This window comes from Marmota monax, unplaced genomic scaffold (assembly GCF_021218885.2).
Source record: "Marmota monax isolate L192 unplaced genomic scaffold, Marmota_monax_Labrador192_F-V1.1 WCK01_AAM20220418_F8-fsc00195, whole genome shotgun sequence".
In the NCBI taxonomy this organism is placed as follows: Eukaryota; Metazoa; Chordata; class Mammalia; order Rodentia; family Sciuridae; genus Marmota; species Marmota monax.
In genome coordinates this window covers 1,659,764-1,678,074 of record NW_026691979.1, presented here as the reverse complement: position 1 = coordinate 1,678,074, position 18,311 = coordinate 1,659,764, and the positions used below count along the sequence as shown (strand labels likewise).

The following is an 18,311-nucleotide window of genomic DNA, read 5'->3' as shown; positions in this document are numbered from 1 at the left end:
CGTGGGAGGGGCTCTCTAAGGGTGCGAGAGAGTGGCTGGATGGCAAGCCTGGTCAAGAGTGGATGCCCCACAGAGGCGCAGAGGCAGGAGGCTCCTCTGCAGCCCTGGGGCCCTGAGCTGGGCGCAGCTGGCCCTGCGGGGTGGCAGCAGAACTTCAAGGAAGCCTGCTCTCTCTCTCGTGATGTCAGAAAGCACACTAGGGCTCCAGGGGACTGAGAGCAGCTCAGTGCTGTCCTAACAGGTGCAGGGGGGTCCCCAAACCCTCCCGCCCACACAGTGACTGGCCACCAAAGATGCCGCGGAGGAAAGACACAGGGAGGCATCTAGACCTGGACTGGGGCCGCCACAGGGTTCCTGGGGACCACGTGTGCCTAGACAATGGCAGGTAAGTGGGAGAGTCACAGGCCGAGGGCAGCAAGAAGGGCCCCTCATGCTCTCCACCAGTGTCTGCAGCCCAGGCTTGTCTACAGAGAGAACCAAGGGAGGAGGAGGAAATCTCACAGAACGCACCTGCAATAACACGGGTGTCGACACTGTCCCACGCCGAGGCCTGGAGAGGTCCTTAGATGTGTTCCCGGTGAAGTGGGCAAAGCGTGCTGTCGGGAATGAGAGAAGGGGACACTGCAGCCGAGCAACAGGAGTGGGAAGACGCAGGATCTGCACTCAAACACGCAGCATGAGACAGACACCCGTCCACACAGGGCCGTGAGGGAGTGGGGGGCAGAATGGAGGGTGGTCAGGAGGGTGTCGGGATGGGAGGAATGAGAGAGACCCCAGAGGGCAAGCAAAGGGAGCTACAGTGTGCATGTCACTGGGACCCCTGGGGGGCACAGGGACTCCCACAGGTGTCCTGGGATGTACATGTTGCTGCAACCCCTGGGATCACAGGAACTCCCACAGCTGTTCTGGAATATAGGTGTCACTGGGACCCCTGGGGAGAGGGCACAGGAACTCCCACAGGTTGCTGCAGCCTGGCTGCAGCAAACTAACGGGGGTGGGGAACGAGGAACTTGTGAAGGTTGATACAGCAGGAGTGGGAGCCGTTTATTGTAGGACAGGAGGGGTATATATATACATAACTAATCACATACAGCTTGTTCTTAATTTACATAAACTAGGCACAGCAGTTAGTCACTAAGGAATCTATCATCTTAATGGCTCACTGGCATTACTTCTCAAACCACTCCCTCTGGCAAAATGCCAGGCACTATCTTGACTTGTTTATGGACCCTAACAACAGGTGTCCTGGGATGCAGGTGTCACTGGAATGGAACCCAGGGCCTTGTGGATGCTAAGCAAGTGTCTGATGTTTGCATTCCAACCCTATTTCTTTTTTAAAAGCTCTTGAATTTCATGGGAGGGTCCTGGTCATTCACAATAGCTGGGTTCATTTGACATGTCACACATGCATGGGGTTTGCTCCGTTCAGTCCCGGGTGCCCCCCCACTCTTCCCTCCCCTGGTGTGGTTCTGTTAGATTGATCCCACGTTTCCTCTCCTCCCTACCTCTCCATCTCCATCTTTCTTCTTCTTAATGATATTCAACCCCCACCCAATGTTTTCCCTTATTTGGTCTAATTCCACTCAACCCTTGAGTCCAGCTTATTTCATTTAGCATGATCTTCTCCCTCCATCCATTCACCAGCAAATGCCACTATTTCATTCCTCTTTAGGGCTGAGTAAAAGCTCTACGGTGTGTGTGTGTGCGTGTGTGTGTGTGTGTGTGTGTGTGTGTGAGAGAGAGAGAGAGAGAGAGAGAGAGACACTTTCTTTACCCACCTGTCTGTTGACAGGCATCTGGGGTGATTCCATAATATGGCTATCAGAAACCGTGTGGCTCTCCACATTGATGTGAGTGTGTCACTGTAATATGCTGGTTTAGTTCTTTAGAATAAATACCAAGGAGTGAGATAGCTGGGTCCTAGGGTGGATCCATTCCTAGTTTTTGAGGAATCTCCATGTTGTTTTTCAGAGTGTTTGCGGTAATTGGCTGTCCCACCAACAATGTATGAGAGGATATTTCCCCCACATTCTTGCCAGCAATTACTCTTTGTCTTCTTGATGACTGCCATTCTGACTGGAGTGATAACATCTCAGTGTACTTTTGATTTGCATTTTCCTTGTCATTAAGGATGTTGGACATTTTTTTCATGTATTTGTTGGTCAATTGTATTTCTTTTGTGAAATGTCTGTCTAGATCATTTGTTCATTCACTGAGATATCTGGGTTTTTTGTTAAGCTTCTTGAGTTATTTATAAATTCTGAGTATTAATCCCCTTAAGATAAATAGTTGGCAGAGATTTTCTCCCATCCTGTATGATCTCTCTCTATGCTCTTAATCATTTCCTTTGCTGAGCAAAAGCTTTTTAATTCGATGCCATCCCATTTATGGATTCCTGGTTTTGGTTCTGAGCTTTAGGGATCTTATTAAGGAACACTCCACACCAATATGGTGGAGTGTTGACTCTGTGTTTTCTTCCAGCAGCTGCAAACTTTCTGATCTAATTCCTAATCCTCTGACCCAGTCTAATTTGATGTGTGTGTGTGTGTGTGTGTGTGTGATATTGGGGATCTAACTCAGGGCCCTGTGCATGCAAGGCAAGCACTCTAACAAATGAGCTATATCCCCAGCCCCACCTAATTTGATTTTTGTACATGGTGAGAGACAGAGATCTGCATTCATTCTTCTACATATTTATATAGAATTTTTCTAGCACCATTTGTTAAAAAGGCTGTCTTTTCTCTGACATGTGTTTTTGGGACCTTTGCAAGGATCAGATGAAGTGTATCTGTGTGGCTTTGTCTCTGTGTCTTCTATTCTAATCCCTTGCTGTTCATGTCTGTTTGATGCATGTCATGCCGTGTATGTGGCTGCAGCTCTGTGGTGTGATTTCAGATTAGGTATTGTAATATCTTCTGCATCACTCTTCTTGCTCAAAATTGCTTTGGCTATTCTGGAACTTCAATTCTTCCAAATGAACTTTAGAACTTTTTTCTAGTTCTGTGTAGAATATCGTGGGTATTTTGATGGGGATTATACTGAATTCATGTATTGCTTTCAGTAGTCTGGTCATGTTGACCATATTAATTCTGCCTATTCAAGAACACGGGAGAGCTTTACATCTTCCAAGGTCTTCTTCAATTTCTTTCCTGTGTGTTCTGTATTTTTCATTGTGAGATCTTTTACTTCCTTGGTTAAATTAATTTCTAAGGGTTTTTATTTTTTTTTAATTTACTTTTTAGATTACTATAAATAGGATAGTTTTCCTGATTTCTTTCTCAGCAGAATCACTGTTGGAGTATAGGAAAGCTCTTGATTTATGAATGTTGATCTTGTATCCTATTTCTTTGCTGAATACACTTATTAGCTCTAGAATTCTTCTGGTGGAGTTTTTGGGTCTTCTACATATAGGATCATGTCATCAACAAACAGAGATAATTTGAGATGTCCCCCCACCCCAATTTGCATCTGTTTAATTTCCTTTTCTTGCCATGTTGCTCTGGCTAGTGTTTCAAGGACTCTATTGAATAAGTTTGGTGAGAGTGGACACCTTTGCCTTTTTCCTGGTTTTCTAGGAAATTCTTTTAGTTTTCTCTGTTCAATTTGATGTTGTTTTTTGGGTTTGTTGTATGTAGCCTTTAAGATGTTGAGTTAAATTCCTTCTATCTCTTGTATCACCAGTGTTTTTAACCTGAACGAGTGCTGGATTTTATCAAAGGCCTTTTCTTCATCAATTGAGATGATCATATGATTCTTGTTCTTAATTTTACTTAAGTGGTGAATTACATTTATTGATTTGTGTGTGTTGAACTAACATTGCATCCCTGGGATGAAACCCACTTGACCACGATGTATTGTCTTCATGATTTTTTTTTAATGCAGCTTGCTAATATTTTATTGAGAATTTTTGCATCTGTTTATCAGGGATATTGGTCTGTGGTTTTCTTTCCTTGATATGCCTTAGGTGTTAGTTTCATAGAATGTATTTGGAGTGTTCCTTTCCTTTATAATTTCATGGAATAATCTTTATGGAAAAATGACTTTAGTAATGTCAAGGACCTTTTGGCTATAAAATTCTGAATTTTTGGAGAATAGACAACTCTCAAGGTTAAATGTATATAGTCAGAATATAAGAGAGGACCCGTGGTGGGAGGACTCTCAGCTGAGCACAGAGCTCTGAGGTTACATGGTACTCATGGGGTGGCGTGGGTGAGCACCGTGGGACCAGACGGTGGTCCCAGGAGGTGAGGGTGCTGGAGTCTGCCCCAGAAGAGGAAATCACGCAGCACTACCAGAGGGTGAGTTTGATTTCAGTGGTGACTGAGTGAACTGCATGACCTTTGCTGAGGACACCGGCGTGGATTCACATCTCAGTGAGGACAGAGTGTGCATCAGTAAGATGATGAAGGTGCTTGGCTTGCTCTGCTGGTACCTGGTGGCTGCTGGCTCTTACTGAGCACAGTCTCGAATGAATGAAGAAGAAAATGACCAAAATTCACAGTATTAATATTCTATAATGGGAAAACCTTTCACGCTTCTATTTCCTATTTGGAGGATTTTGAAGTGGTATTTACAGTGCTGAAGGGTTCTTGGTCCTTCTGGATGCACTGTGGATAACATCCATCCGCCTCTGAATTCTTCCACTTGCATCCCGTCTCCCAGGGTTGGAGCCTCTTGCCTTGTGCACTGTAGTCTGTGACTGGTCACATGCCTCTGCCCATGTGCTGTCCTTTATTGGGAAGAATTCTTTGGGCCAACTGGCTGGTGTGGAGGCTTGTTGGTGACAGTCTCTCTGAGTCCAGAGTTCTGTAAGGACCTGTTTGTCCAAGCACTGCCAGCACCAGGTGCAGAGCTGGTCACATATAACTTCACAAGGACAATGTTGGATGACCTAAAACACGTGCCTGGAAGTTGCTGTGGACCTGCCTCCTCCTGCAGACCCTGATCCCGTAGGCTGATCTCCCTTTGCCCCTTGCACCGTGCCCTGGTGACTCCCTCGCTCTGACACAAGGCCTGGCATGGCTAAGGCTGGACTTTCCGTTGCTGATAGTTTGCATAGGTATTTCATTCAGAAAAACTGCCAGCGTATTCTTTTTTTTTTTTTTTTCAAATATATTTTGTACTCGAGGACTGTGGAAGACAGGGGACCATTATAAGGCATTATTGCTTCCTGGACAGGCTATTGGCATCCTGTAATTTTATTCCTTGAGTTTGGAGCTCAAAGTTGAACGTCTAGAGACTGATGCAGGGTAGGAGGGAACCCGGACCTCTCCATTCACACTTCTTCACATAGTGAAGCCTAAGAATCCAGCCATTCCTTCCAGTTAGGGGATTTCAACGCCCAGCCCACACCGTGGACACCTGTGAAGCCTGCAGGGTCCCGGATACTCCGTGAGTCGCTGCCCCTTCACTTCACCTTCCATCAAGCCACCCCAAGTTCAGGAAGCTCAGTGTAGGTCACCTGAAGGTCAAGCAGCTCTTTGCCATAAAAATTAACAGAATACATTTGCATTACAGTCTAGTTCCTGGTCTTCCACTGGTTTGTTCCCTGTAGATGAGGAATGCTGGGGATTGCATAAAAATTTAACATTCTAAGAAATACATTCTCTGGTAGAATCAAAGGGAGTTTGTTGAGTAAATTTGGTATCATGAAAATCACCACAAGCACATTACAGAGCAGGTATCAAAAAGGCCACGTGTGATCCAGATGGTGTGCCTTGATACTCAGACCTTCAGGTGAGGGATGAGGGGACGAAGAACACTCCGCTGTGGGGAACAGCAGGAGGGGGGGCCGCAGGAGTCGAGTGGCTCCCCCCTCTGAACACTGCTTAGAAGTGGGTGAGTTAGACCCGCAGCCTTGACCTGCAGGGATGGAAACTGAACGGCAAGGTCACATCCTTTCAACTGATGTCACCGCAGTGCCCTGGACGTGCCCTGATTGGAGCATGACACAGAAGTTGGAAAGAGGAGTTTCCAGAGAAAGGAGTTCCCCTAAGCTTCTAAACAGGGTGCCGCGGACTTCCCATCAGCACCCGCACTGGTCAGGCCAGGCAAGGGGATCGGACGAAGGAAGCCTTACTGGGAAGAAGCCCGACGTGCACGAGGTTGTGCTGCATGGAAGTGATGCTCTGTAGAAAAGCAAAATGCCGGGGACTGGGCAGCCACACAGCACCACACGCAGCGAGGGCCTGGTGTGGGGAGGCCCATAGGACACCGTGCCTGCAATGGACACCCTCAGCCACAGTGACCCCTGGGATGCCCGTGAACAGCTCAGGGCCTCCTAAGGAGCGTGGGAGGCTGGCTCCATGGTGTCCTGTGTTTCTACCTGGCCTTGTCCTCCCTCTGGGGCTGCAGGGTTGGAGAGGCTGGATCACCTGGGCGGTCAGAGCAGTGCTCTGTGAACGGGGCTGTGGCCAACACCTTGTATCGCTCGCTCTGACCCTGGTTCCACCTTGTGCTGGCCTGTGCCGTGTCCTGGTGGCCTGGCCCTGAGGCCCCGTTGCCTCATCTTCAAGACAGCAGTGGTGAGTGTGGGGGCCTCCCAGGCTCTACCCCCAGGACGGTGCTTTTGTAAGCGGATGGGTAGGCAGGACCAGCGGCAGCACGTGCTCCCTGGGCCACATGGGGAATGAGCTGCCCTTGTCAGCCCCCTCTGTAAAGGCCCTCGGCTCCAAAGTCAGCAGCAGGCAGATGTCCAGTTTGAGACCAGAATCTGCTATTTTAAGACCACTCATCTTGCAGCCTCTGAGACTCCTCAACCAGCTCAGGATTCCAGGCACGGCCCTCTTTGAGCCCTGTGATCACCGAGGAGTTGGGTGCAGTGTTTATGTGTCTAACTCACCATCATGAGCAGCTGCAGTTTTATTAGCATGGGACGTGATTGGATCACACATTAAAGCTTGTGCCACAGGACATTGCAGCCTACAGCTGTGTTCTTAAACCTGCCTGTGTATCCCAGCAAGCCTCCCCACCACCCATGCATGATCTCTGTCTTCCTGTTACTCATTTGTGTTCCTCAGATTCTTTTCTAGCACTTGGAAAACAGAAAAATAATAGAAGAACTGGAAGATTTAAAAATAGTCATTTGGAGGAAGAGGTAGAGTAGAAAGTGCTTCCCCACTTGAGGTGATCAAAGAAGTCAGAGCTGGGAGACGTAGGAGGAGGAGGGCAGGCTGACGGGGAGTGGGTGGCCAGGCTGAACCACAGACAGACAGGAGGGAGGCCACAGATCAGTGCCCCGAGGGACACCCACAGAGCCTTATTTATGCTATGTTCGCATTCACATAGCCATCACTGCCATCAGGAGATGCAATGTCCTCTGCTCCCACGCCAGTGCCCTCCTCCTGCCTGGGTGCTTGCTGGCCTGATCCTCTCAGCAACAAAACCCACCATCAGGCTCTGTGCCCATGTGGCTTCTGCTCAGCCTGAGGGGTGTGCCTTGCTGGACCTCTGACCCTGTGCCATGCTCCTTGGCATGGGCTCCTCCTGAGGTGTGCTGGGTTGCACCCCAGGGGCTCCCTATGCTCTGCCTCCTTGGAGGATGCTCCCCAGAGAGTGACAGTATTTCCACAGAACTTTTAACATCAAGGATTAAGGATATGCCAATTATGGCCCCCAGTACTTAAATACCTAGCTCTGTACATAGTGAGCATGCAGTCTCACAGATGTGTGTGAAGGAACCAGCAAACAATAGCTCTGCTGTTTAAAGCACTCTGCACTCTGACCTCTTCTGTCCTGGTACAGAATCCAAGGCTGCACCTCAGCTCACAACCATCGCAGATCTTATGTCATCTGTTTTGCAAAAATGTGGGATGTGACCATATGGGAAGCTTTGATTTTTTAAAAAGAAGATTGTGTGAGTATTGTAAAGAGTCATTCACTACTAAACTGTCATTGGTGTGAGATTAGGATGCATGGGACACTTGTGATTCACAGGATCCGTGGAACACGTTAAAGCAGTGGCCTGTGGCGCAGCGAGATCTGGTGATGAGTACAAACCTGGATATGGATTTAAAAGCACCCGCGGATCCTGACGCACGTTTGGAGAGTGGATCTAGAACGTCCGGCTTGTCAGTGTCTCTATCACCAGCAAGGGCTCACCTGTCCCGCGCTCTCGCGTGACCTGCTGGGCTCGCCCAGGATGAGTGCCCTGGGATTGGGCTACCTGACGGGACCCCCTCCTCCTCTGCTGGGCGCCCACCCTGTCCACCCGGTCAGAGCAGCTTCCCGCCCTGGCATTCTGCCTCCGCTGAGGGTGGCCCTTGAACAGCGTCGGTGAGAAGGCTCCTCTTGCGGAACCCGTGAGGCTCCTGTTCCGGCCTGAGGACTGCTCCTCTGCAGCTGGAGACGCCTAAGGTGCTCCTGCCCTTCCGCTTCCCTTCCCAGCTGAGAGCCACGTCTGCGTGAGGATCAGACTTTGTGAAAGTCCCTCTCCACTTTTGTTCCCGTGAAGTCATTTCGAGCCTATGTAGCTTTATCAGCCTGTGGGACGGACATTTCCACTGTGTGTAGATCACGTCTAGTGAAATAAAGGGAAGCTTTTCGTTTTAGAAAGATAAGTCTCAGGATCTCTTTGTTACCTGAATGGCTGTGCACGGATCCGGTCACAGCAAAGCCCGTGGATAGCGTGTTCTGCGCTGTTAATCTAGGACAGTTCAGAACTTTGGGGGCACCCAGGGGCTGCTCCCATGTTCTGTCTCCTGAGGCTCAGAGGGCACCCAGGCCCCGTGGCTGCGGGTGCAGAGCTAAGCACGGGGTCTGGAGCCAGTTCACTGCACCTCTGGCCCTGCCGCCCACAGCCTTGTGATCCTGCACAGGCGGTCCACACTGGATGGGTGTCCTCTTGATGAATCGTGGGTGGTCAGACTCAGCTCAAAATGTTGCTGTGATGACCACATAACTTAATATGTACAGAATACTTAGCATGAAGCAAACCATAGGTGCCACATAAGTGTTAATTTTATCATATGTTGAGACTTAGTCTTGGGGAGCTGGAATCTTGATCCAGGGGCTAGACCCAGAGGAAATGGTGTGTTTGAACGTCCATTTTCCATTTCACTTTTCTGAAGGTCGATCCTTCCATTCAAAGTCCTAATTCTGTTTGTTTTGTTGCCCTGAGGAAATAAGAAATTAATAATTAAGCTGGTTAGTCATCTTTACCCTATTGTAGAATTTTTTCAGATGGCATATTCTGTGTGTACACTTTTTATTAATATCTGTTGGCAAAAAGAGCCCATCTGGGGAAAAACACTCCGTCTTATCAAAGAGGCAGGCTGTTTCTCAGGTTGCTGTTTCCTGCCATCCACCTGAATACATCACCCTGGCTTTCCTGCATCCCCAGCTTCTTGTCTCGTCCCTCTGGGGGCTGACTGTGATGAGGAGAAACCGGACCCAGCCTTTGCTCGTCTTCAGGGTTGGGAACTCCCTGAAGTCGGAACTGTCTCCTTTGCTCTGTGTATCAACAGCCAGTGCCTCCCTGGTACTAGTTCACCCCGAAGCTGCTCTTGACGTGTGGCTTTCCTGAGGCAGCTGCTCCACCCTGGTGCCCTTCTCAGGCTCCCAACAGAACCGACAGCCGAGAAGTAGCCCTGCCCACACCCCATCCAGCCATCTTAGCAAGGCAAGGATACCAAGAGTCCTCGAGGCGGAAAGGCCAGGCTCTGTACTGAGCGCTGCGGAAGCTGAAATTCACGTGCGGAAAATTAAATTGGACTCCAATACTGTGCCCAAAATCAACCAACATCAACATAAGACACGAAACGGTAGAGCCACTAGAAAAAAAATGCAGTGACATCGTCTTGTCAAAGATTCCTTAGACACGGCAGCAAACACACCACAAAGAGTGTAAAAAAATAATAGGAAGGAACTGGTATTCTAGAGATTTCATGGTTCCTGTCACACAAAGTTTCTAAAATACCAGATTCATAGAATCTAAGGTAGCCTGGTGATGGCCAGGTGCCGAGGGCAGGAGAGCAGGAGATCACGGAGCAACAGGCCCACGTTGCAGTCAAGCCCTACAAATGAGCTCCAGAGCTCACGTCCAGCTCCGTCCTGTGGTCACCAGCTCCATGCCAGGCAGCTCCCTTGTTAAGGGTCCTTTTCACAATAATGTTTACAGGGGAAAAGTAGGGAGGAGGGGAGGGGAGGAAGGGGGGAGGGGAGAAGGGGAGAAGAACAGGAGGAGGGGAGGTGGGGGAGGAACAGAAGAAGCGAGGAAGGTAAGGAAGGGAGGGGAGAAAGAAAGACTTCCTGATTTTTAAAGCTATTCTCTAAAAGTTCGGGATTCATTTGAGTGTCTCCCCACCAAGAGGCCAGCAGAGCAGACTGAGGGGCTGCCCACCATGGGAGTGACCTTCACCTCTGCTTGGGCTGGGCTAGAGAAGCTTCCTCCTCAGAGGGGCACCGTGTAAGGTCTCTTCTGCTTCTGTGCCCAATGAAGCATGCCACACTCTGACCCCAAAGCCACTGGGTGGATATAGTGTTCCCTCCAGTCCCCAGAGGCTGCTGAGCAGGTCAGCACAGAGCGGCGATTCTGCAAAGCTCTCTGAAACCCTTTGAGGTCTCTGAGGTCCGTGTTCCTTGTTAGGTCTTGGTAGGTCTCCTGTGTGCCCCTCACATGGGGAGTGTGCTGGCCCTGCTGTACTCCCCCCCCCCAGATGCTCATTCCCCTGTGCTCTTCCACCTGATTGAGTTCCTCTGTGCACCTTATGATGGGGTCAGCCAAGACGGCCGACCAGAACAGGAGACCTCCTAGGACCTTCCATCCCTGCAGGTGGGTGAGGCTCAGACAGAGGGGAGATGGAAGCCTGTGGGGATGTTGGCCAGTGGTGGCCTTTCACCTACGACACAGATGTGTATATTTGGTTAGTTGTATCAATAATAAAGACATCATTGTTCTGGAGAAAACAGAGGAAGAACTGCATCAGGGGATCAGGAGAAATTTAAATGAGTTCATTCAGAGCCAGCTGTGGGTCTCTGCCCTCCACGGTGCCTCTCCAGGGCTTCCTCCCTCCCTTCTGTCTGTGAGGCTCTGTGGGTGGTCTGTGTGGCCTCGGGAGAGTCTCTAGTCTCTAGACTCTGGTTCCCAGTCCCAAGAAAGCAGCTCTCCAGGAAAGGTGTGTGCCCGAGCAGCACCCATCAGGGCTCCTGGGTCCAGCGGTGGTCTCCACGGATCACAGGTGTGGACAGCTCCATGGTTTGTAAGATGGGAACAGGTGAGCTGGAGAGGTGCATATGGACACTTGAGGAGGTGGTCAGCACCCCGTCCCTGTGTTCTCCATGAAACATTGCCCTGTGCAGGGCAAGGAGCCACACGCCCTCACACACTCCACTGCCAGCACTAGGCCAGGGTGCCCCAGCAGCTGCAGGATGGATAGAAACCGCCCTAGGATGTCACAGTCCATATTGGCCAGGTGTTGCCCACTAACTGACATCACACCGGAGCGATTCACAATTGCAAACTAGTGCGTGGTGTTCCCTACATTTGTGCCTTATGTACATGACCTTTGTAGATAAATTAACATAGAGTAACCCACATCTGATCAGAGCATCACGCTCTCCTAAATGGCTTCATGTTAATAAGTGGGAAATGTGATAATGACTCTGTGACCAGAGGAACAGGCCTTGTCTGTGCCTGGACTGTGCCTGCCTGAGGGCACTGGAGAAGAGGCCACACCCAGGTCTGAGACCAGGTTAGGCTGAGACCTTCTGATCCTTCAGGCACATTGTAATTTTCTCCACCACGTTGTTAGTGCTGGTGTGACCCCGGCCCTGTGTTACTGCGGTGCTAAGGCCGATGGCGTGCTGTGTTGCCTGTCCCTGAGCCACGGGGCTGGCAAGTGCTCTGACGTCATGATGGCACTTGTCAGCTGGAGCCAGGCAGCTTAGCAGCAAGACCCCGTCACTGCCATCAAGGCAGGCTTTGCCAGGAGGCGCTGGCCCTGGTGCCTGTCTTCAGGCAGCCGGCAGGCACCTTCCCAGCAGCAGGCCGACCCCGAGGGCCCAGGAACCTGGCTGCAGCACCCCTCTCTCCTGGGCTCTGGTGGCCCCTGGCACTCACGCTTTCCCATCCCTGGGCAGCAAAGCGGAGTCCCCTGGTCACCTTCCCTGGAAGCTTCCTTGTGAGCAGACACAGGAACGTGTGCTGAGGTCCGAGGAGCGGACAGGAGCCCAGGATGTGCACTCCAGCCCCACCCACCCGGCGGCCATGGGTCCCAGCTCCCCCAGCTCCGAGGGTGGAGCCTCCTGGTTGTCTTAGTGCCACATCTTTGTAGGACACCACAGCACTGTCCTTGCCCTTCGCATCACCGCCTACTTCCCAGGGTCGAGGGCCTCCACTCCAAGCTGAGCAGATGGGGGTCTTCCTGCTTCTTCCTGGGTTTCATGTTTGGCTGTTTCCTTTAACCCCTGGCCAAAGCCCCCAGTCGTCACAGTCAGAAACACTCGTCCTCATGTGACAGACCCCACTTGTCACCCAGCGCAAATTGCTCTTGGAGAAGCCATCCCCGCCCCTCCCCAGCCCGGCTCCTTTACCTGTAGGGAGTGGTGAGGCGCGGGGTCTCTGGAAGAAGGCGTGTGCCCGTCCCTGGGGTTTCCAGGAGCATTGCTGAAGCACGTCGGCATGTCCTCCTTCAGGTGTGCGCAGAGGTGGCTGCAGCCACCACCTCTGGTTCTTGTCCATTCTGTGTCAAGATCCGAATTAGCTCCAAAGGCGAGCTGAGACATTTCCCCTCCTATTTTTTGCATTGATTTCTTTAGACTTGGAAGACCAGCCCACTAGAAACACGGACAGAGTGGAACAGCCCCAGGTCCGCCTCCCTCTCTGTCTTGGGAAGGCCTGTGCTGGGAGTGCCCGTCCTTCAGAACCTCTGCCCTCTGGCTGGACGGTCAGACAGGTCCAAGGACAGCTGTGAAGGCCGTTGGCAGATGTAGGCTAGTCCTAAGTCAGCTGGCACCTATCACCTGGCCCAGCCGCTGGACCCTGCACACAGGGCATTTCCTGCCCATGGTGGACCAGGACGGGGCACAGAGGACTCCTGTGAGGAAGACGCCACAGTCCTTGCTGATAGCATCTGCAGAAGCCTAAACTGTCCCCAAAGGACACTCAGCAAGGAAGCAGAACAGCACCCAGAACGGGATCCCGCCGACTCCGGAAGCCAGGCGGGTTCTCCCCAGGAGACTCCGGGCACATCCAGCGGGCTGGCCCCTGGACTTTGGCCTCTCGTATGCCAGACACAGAACTCAGCCCGGCTCCCAAAGTTCTGACCAAGAGAACTATGTGCCACTGAAGGGTGATTTAGCTGCCAGCCCTGTGAGATGTGTGCCAAGCTCTCCTCAACTCATGGGTGGTGGTGGGGTGGACGCAGGTGACCTGTTTTAACCCTCTGTACAATGCTAATGCATTATTAAATGATAATTAAGTAGGTCTAATACATCTTATTATAACATCGACTATGTAATTTTGTACACATGTATATGTTTGTAAAAATTACATTTTAAAATTTAAAGATTAAAATTAAATTTAAGAAAATAACATTTTGATAGTCTTATTTGTACCAGGTGGGTATTAGCAAAATTGTGGAATCAAAATAAGATGTGCCATATGACTGGCTTTGTGCCTCGGCCTCACAGGACTTCACCTGGACTTTGAGCTCTCCCTGTGAGGCCAGCTGGATCCTGAGAGGACTGGAGGCCGTCAGGGACACAAAGGCTCCTGGTGCATCAGCTGACCCTCCTCAGACTTCATTGTGCAGAAGCCTGAACAAGCTCTTTGGAGGTTAAAAGGTGTCAGCCGGAGATGTTTCTGTTTTCCTCCATGAACTGAGTTTCCTCTTGGAGACATCTGCTGTCACCAAGGCTAGGACCCGTTGGAGAGATGCTGAACAAGTGGGTGGCAGCCATGAGTCTTGTGGCCAGTGCCCTCCAGGAGAGAGGGTCTGCCACGGGTCTGCTCGGCAGAAAGACCCAGCTCCCAGCTCCTTCAGGTGGCCCCAGCGTCAGAGGCTCCGTTTGACCCAAGTCAGCGGAGCCTGGAGCAGCCTGCCTGCGGGGATGGGTGAGGTGGGCCACCTGTGGCAGTGGCCAGCCACGTCCAACTCCCCTGCCCCCCGGTCCTGCTTCCTCTCAGAGGACAGTCACCTCCTGCACCCTGACCTCCACCTCTCTGACTACTTCCACAGAGCCCAGCTGGGACGGGAATGGCCACAGCTGCTGAGTGGGCAGGTGACGGGAGGGCCTGGGGAGGGGAGCAGGGCAACCCCTCCCTTCTGGCAGATGGTGGCTCCTGTGGGCACTGTGCACCACAGCCTCTGCTCGGTGCCCAACACAGACCACTCTGCCCGCAGGCAATGAGTGCTGTCTGAGGTCCTGCTCAGCAGGGAGCCCCCCCCCCTGACAGGGGGTTGCCAGGACCCTGCTGGACACCCAGCTATTGTGAAAAGCCATCTTGATACCTGCAAAGAAAACACAGCTGACGGTGGGACTGTTTTGCTCTTCATTATTTTGAATATGAGAAGCAGTGTGGACTCCGAAGTGAGCCAAGCAGGCTCGGCCCTGCCAACCGGGGCCCCTGTGTCTGCAGCCAGCCTCCACCCGGCTCTGTCCACCGGATGTTGGCAAGGCTCCCTTCGCTGGCGTAGCTGCGTACCTTGGAGACCATGGATCTGTGTTCTCGAAACCGAAGGGTCCAAGCCACCAATTTCCAACCAGAAGTGCTCCGACAACGCCTCCTCCCGACTTCCACCCCTTACATTCTCACGCTTTTCATTCCTTTCTTTTCCCCGTCACTGCTGGGTCTCTGCACCTTCCCACCCCTGTCCCCTGGCCTCAGTGGGGGGACTTACTGTGCACAAAGAAGTGTGGCAGTGACTTCTAAACGTGGTGTGGAGCTTCAGGTGACTACGCAGGTCAAAGCGGTGCAGCAGAGCCGGGTGCCACCTCGTTGTCCGCACACCATGGTGCTGTCCTGCCTGCTGGCTGAGGCGGGATGGACCTCTGTGCTGTCCTCGCTGGCTTCCGCCTCACCTGCCAGGCTCCAGGTCCCCCTCTGACACTCAAGGCTCCTCGCTGTGGCACCAAGGACACCACCCACCCTGGGACTCTGAGCACCAGGCAGCCTGGGCTTTCCTTAAGCTTTTCCTCAGGAGGCTCTGCAGATCCCGGAGAGGCCTGGTGAGTCACGGTGGAGCTAACAGCTTCTCTTCTCAAAATCAGCCTGAGGAGGTTAGACAGTCAGGGCAGAGCAGAAGACACGCAGCACAATCACCCCAAATGGCCCAAGTCCAGAGAGCACAGCTGGCAATCCTCATCAGGAAGGAGTAGGAGAGCGAGCAGGCATCCCCCAGGAGGGGACGTCCCTGCTTGGAGGAAGACCTGGACCACAGTCCTGTGTGAGAGCAGCCGGGGGGACTGATGCTCAGTGCTTACGGCACCTGGCTCTTTGTGAGCGGGGGACATCCCTCTGGGTGCATCTTGTGTGTGGTCCTGACTTACTGGACTTATGGAAAGAGGGTGCTGGGAGGGCAGCGAGGGCGGAGAAGGGGTGAGCCAGACCGGTGGCAGGAAGACCAAAGAGCTTCTTGTGGATGCAGGAAGCTGCAGGAGTTCTTATGTGGGGGAATTGAATGAAGTTTCTTGATGTGAGTTCGGGGTTAGATGGAAGGACAATGAGGACAGCAGGGGTCTGGGGAGCTCGGGATTCCAAGAAGCTCCTGTGGGGCTGGTGGCTGCACGTGGGCTGCTGTGGCAGAACTCGGCAGGCCAAGCAGCTCAGCAAGAGCAGGATTCCTGCTCACAGCCCGAAGCCTGGCCGTCCAGGACCGAGGCACCTGCAGGTCTGTGTCTGCTGAGGGCCACTTCCTGGGCACAGAGCCACCTTGCTCTTGTCCTCACAGGGTAGGAGGGGTGCCACATAGCTCACCACCTCTTTTAGAAGGGCACTGACCCCATGTGTGAGGCTGCACCCTGATAAACTGGCCACCTCCCAAGGGCTCCACCAATCCTCCCCCCCCCACGACCAGGATCAGGTTTCAGCGTTTAAATTTCAGAGGACACAAGACTCAGGCCACAGCAGTGAGGGTCCACGTATCCCTAAGAGGTGTCTGCAGGGGCAGTGCTCAGAGTTGCCTTCTTCAGATCATGTCGACTCCACACGGAAGCCATCAGCTTCTTTTCAACTGTAAAAACAAATTCCAGAGGAGCCCCAACATGGTGGGTGAGAGAGAGGCAGCACTCTGTGTCGCTCCTGACCTGGGACTCAAGTAGTGGGAGTGACAGAGGACCCCAACAGTTGCTCCTGACAGGAATCATGGCCGCCCTGCCCACGGGGCTCCAGACCTCAGATTCAGAGCAGGACGCCTAACTGCTTGCCCACACTGGGCTCCAGGTGTCCCAGCAGGACCATGGACATCAGCACCGTGCAGGACGCCTGTGTCCACCTTCGCAGGAACTCTGGCCGCCACTCCTGTGTGGACCCCCATCTACCAACGTGGGACTCACCTCAGTCACCTCCATTTTGGGACTCTGCGGCCAATGCCATAGTCCCTACACGCGGTACCATGCCTGCACCAGGAGACATCACACAGGCCCTGAGCACAGCCGACAGCCACACACTGCACCCCACAGAGCTGTGTCTCTGAACACATCACCCAATGCCCCCCCCCATCCAACTCCTCATTACTAAAGCAGCCGCCTCCATCTTAGGTCACCTTTATTGCCATCTTTAGTTGGGACAACTCGCAGTTTGAAACACCGGCTGGGCAGGTATATTGTAGATAATAATTGAACTCACCATTTCTGTATATTGTGACCAAACTGTAAACATCTTAATAGCAACTATTTGGTTTAAGGCTGTGTATTGTTTGTATTGGGTTCTGGTCACATTGTCCTTCACCTCAGAGGAGAGGTATTGGAACCCTATGGGGACACTATAAGCCTATAGGGTAAAAATGGTGACACCTCAGATCCGCAGTGCTAGAAGGGAAGACACAGGAACAACATGAAAAAACAAGGGAATAAAGTGCCCCAAACCAATCAAGATGCTACATTATTAGAATCCAAGGCCAGCACAGCAGAAGAAATGGCAGAGAAGGAGTTCAGGAGGTACATAATTAAAATGTTCTGTGAATTGAAGGATGATATAAGAGAGCAAATACCGGCAGCAAAAGATCATTTTTATAAAGAGCTACATAAGCAAATACAGGAAGCAAAAGATTACTTCAATAAGGAGATAGAGGTTCTGGAAAAAACAAACAAACAAACAGAAATCCATGAAATGAAAGAAGCAACAAACTAAATTAAAAGCTCAATTGAAAGAATCACCAACAGATTAGACCCACTTGGAATTCAGAACCTTGGACAATGAAGACAAAATATATAATCTTGAAAAGAATGTAGACCACACAGTGAAGATGGTAAGAAACCATGAGCAGAACATTTAATAAATATGGGATAGTATAAAAAAACCAAATTTAAGAGTTATCAGGATAGAGGAAAGCATAGAGTTACAAACCAAAGGAATGAGCAATGTATTCAGTGAAATAATGTCAGAAAATTTTCCAAACATGAAGAATGAATTGGAAAACCAAATACAAGAGGCTTATGGGATGCCAAATGTACAAAATTACTGAAGATCCACACCAAGGCACATCATAATGAAAATGCCTAACATACAGAATAAGGAGAGAAATTTAAAAGCCAAGAGAGAAAGGAATCAGATTACATATAGAGGGAAACCAATTAGGGTATCTACAGGTTTTTCAACCCAGACACTGAGAGCTAGAAGATCCTGGAACAATATATATCAAGCCCTGAAAGAAAATGGATGCCAACCAAGAATCTTTTATCCAGCAAAAGTAAGCTTTATATTTGATGATAAAATAAAAACCTTCCATGATAAACAAAATGTTAAAGAATTCACAACTAGAAAGCCTGCACTTCAGAATATCCTCAGCAAAATATTCCATGAGGAGGAAAGGCAAACTGACAATAAAAATCAGCAGATGGAGGTATTACACTAAAAGAAAAACTAATCAAAGGAGAAACTAAGTCAAGTTAAATACCAAAAATAAACAAAAATGGCTGGGAATACAAATCATGTCTCAATAATAACCCTGAATGTTAATCAGGGTTATTAACCAAGACATAGACTGGCAGATTGGATTAAAAAACCACCACCAACAACAACAATATAGAAAAAGACATCCACAGACTGGAGGTGAAGTGTCAGGAAAAATCATACCACTCATATGGACTGTGGAAGCAAGCAGGGGTGTCCATTCTCATATCAAATAAAGTAGACTTCAAGCCAAAGTTAA

At 50.7% G+C, this 18,311-nt stretch overlaps 1 long non-coding RNA gene across 1 annotated transcript; it reads right to left on the bottom strand.

Moving 5' to 3' along the window:
• Window positions 1–8,940: 8,940 nt before the first annotated feature.
• On the bottom strand, window positions 8,941–13,350 carry LOC124093892 (uncharacterized). Its single transcript, XR_006852068.1, has 2 exons — window positions 12,532–13,350; window positions 8,941–9,113 (listed from the first exon to the last, which is right to left on the bottom strand). It is a non-coding gene; the product is annotated as an uncharacterized LOC124093892 (long non-coding RNA).
• Between the last annotated feature and the right edge of the window lie 4,961 nt (window positions 13,351–18,311).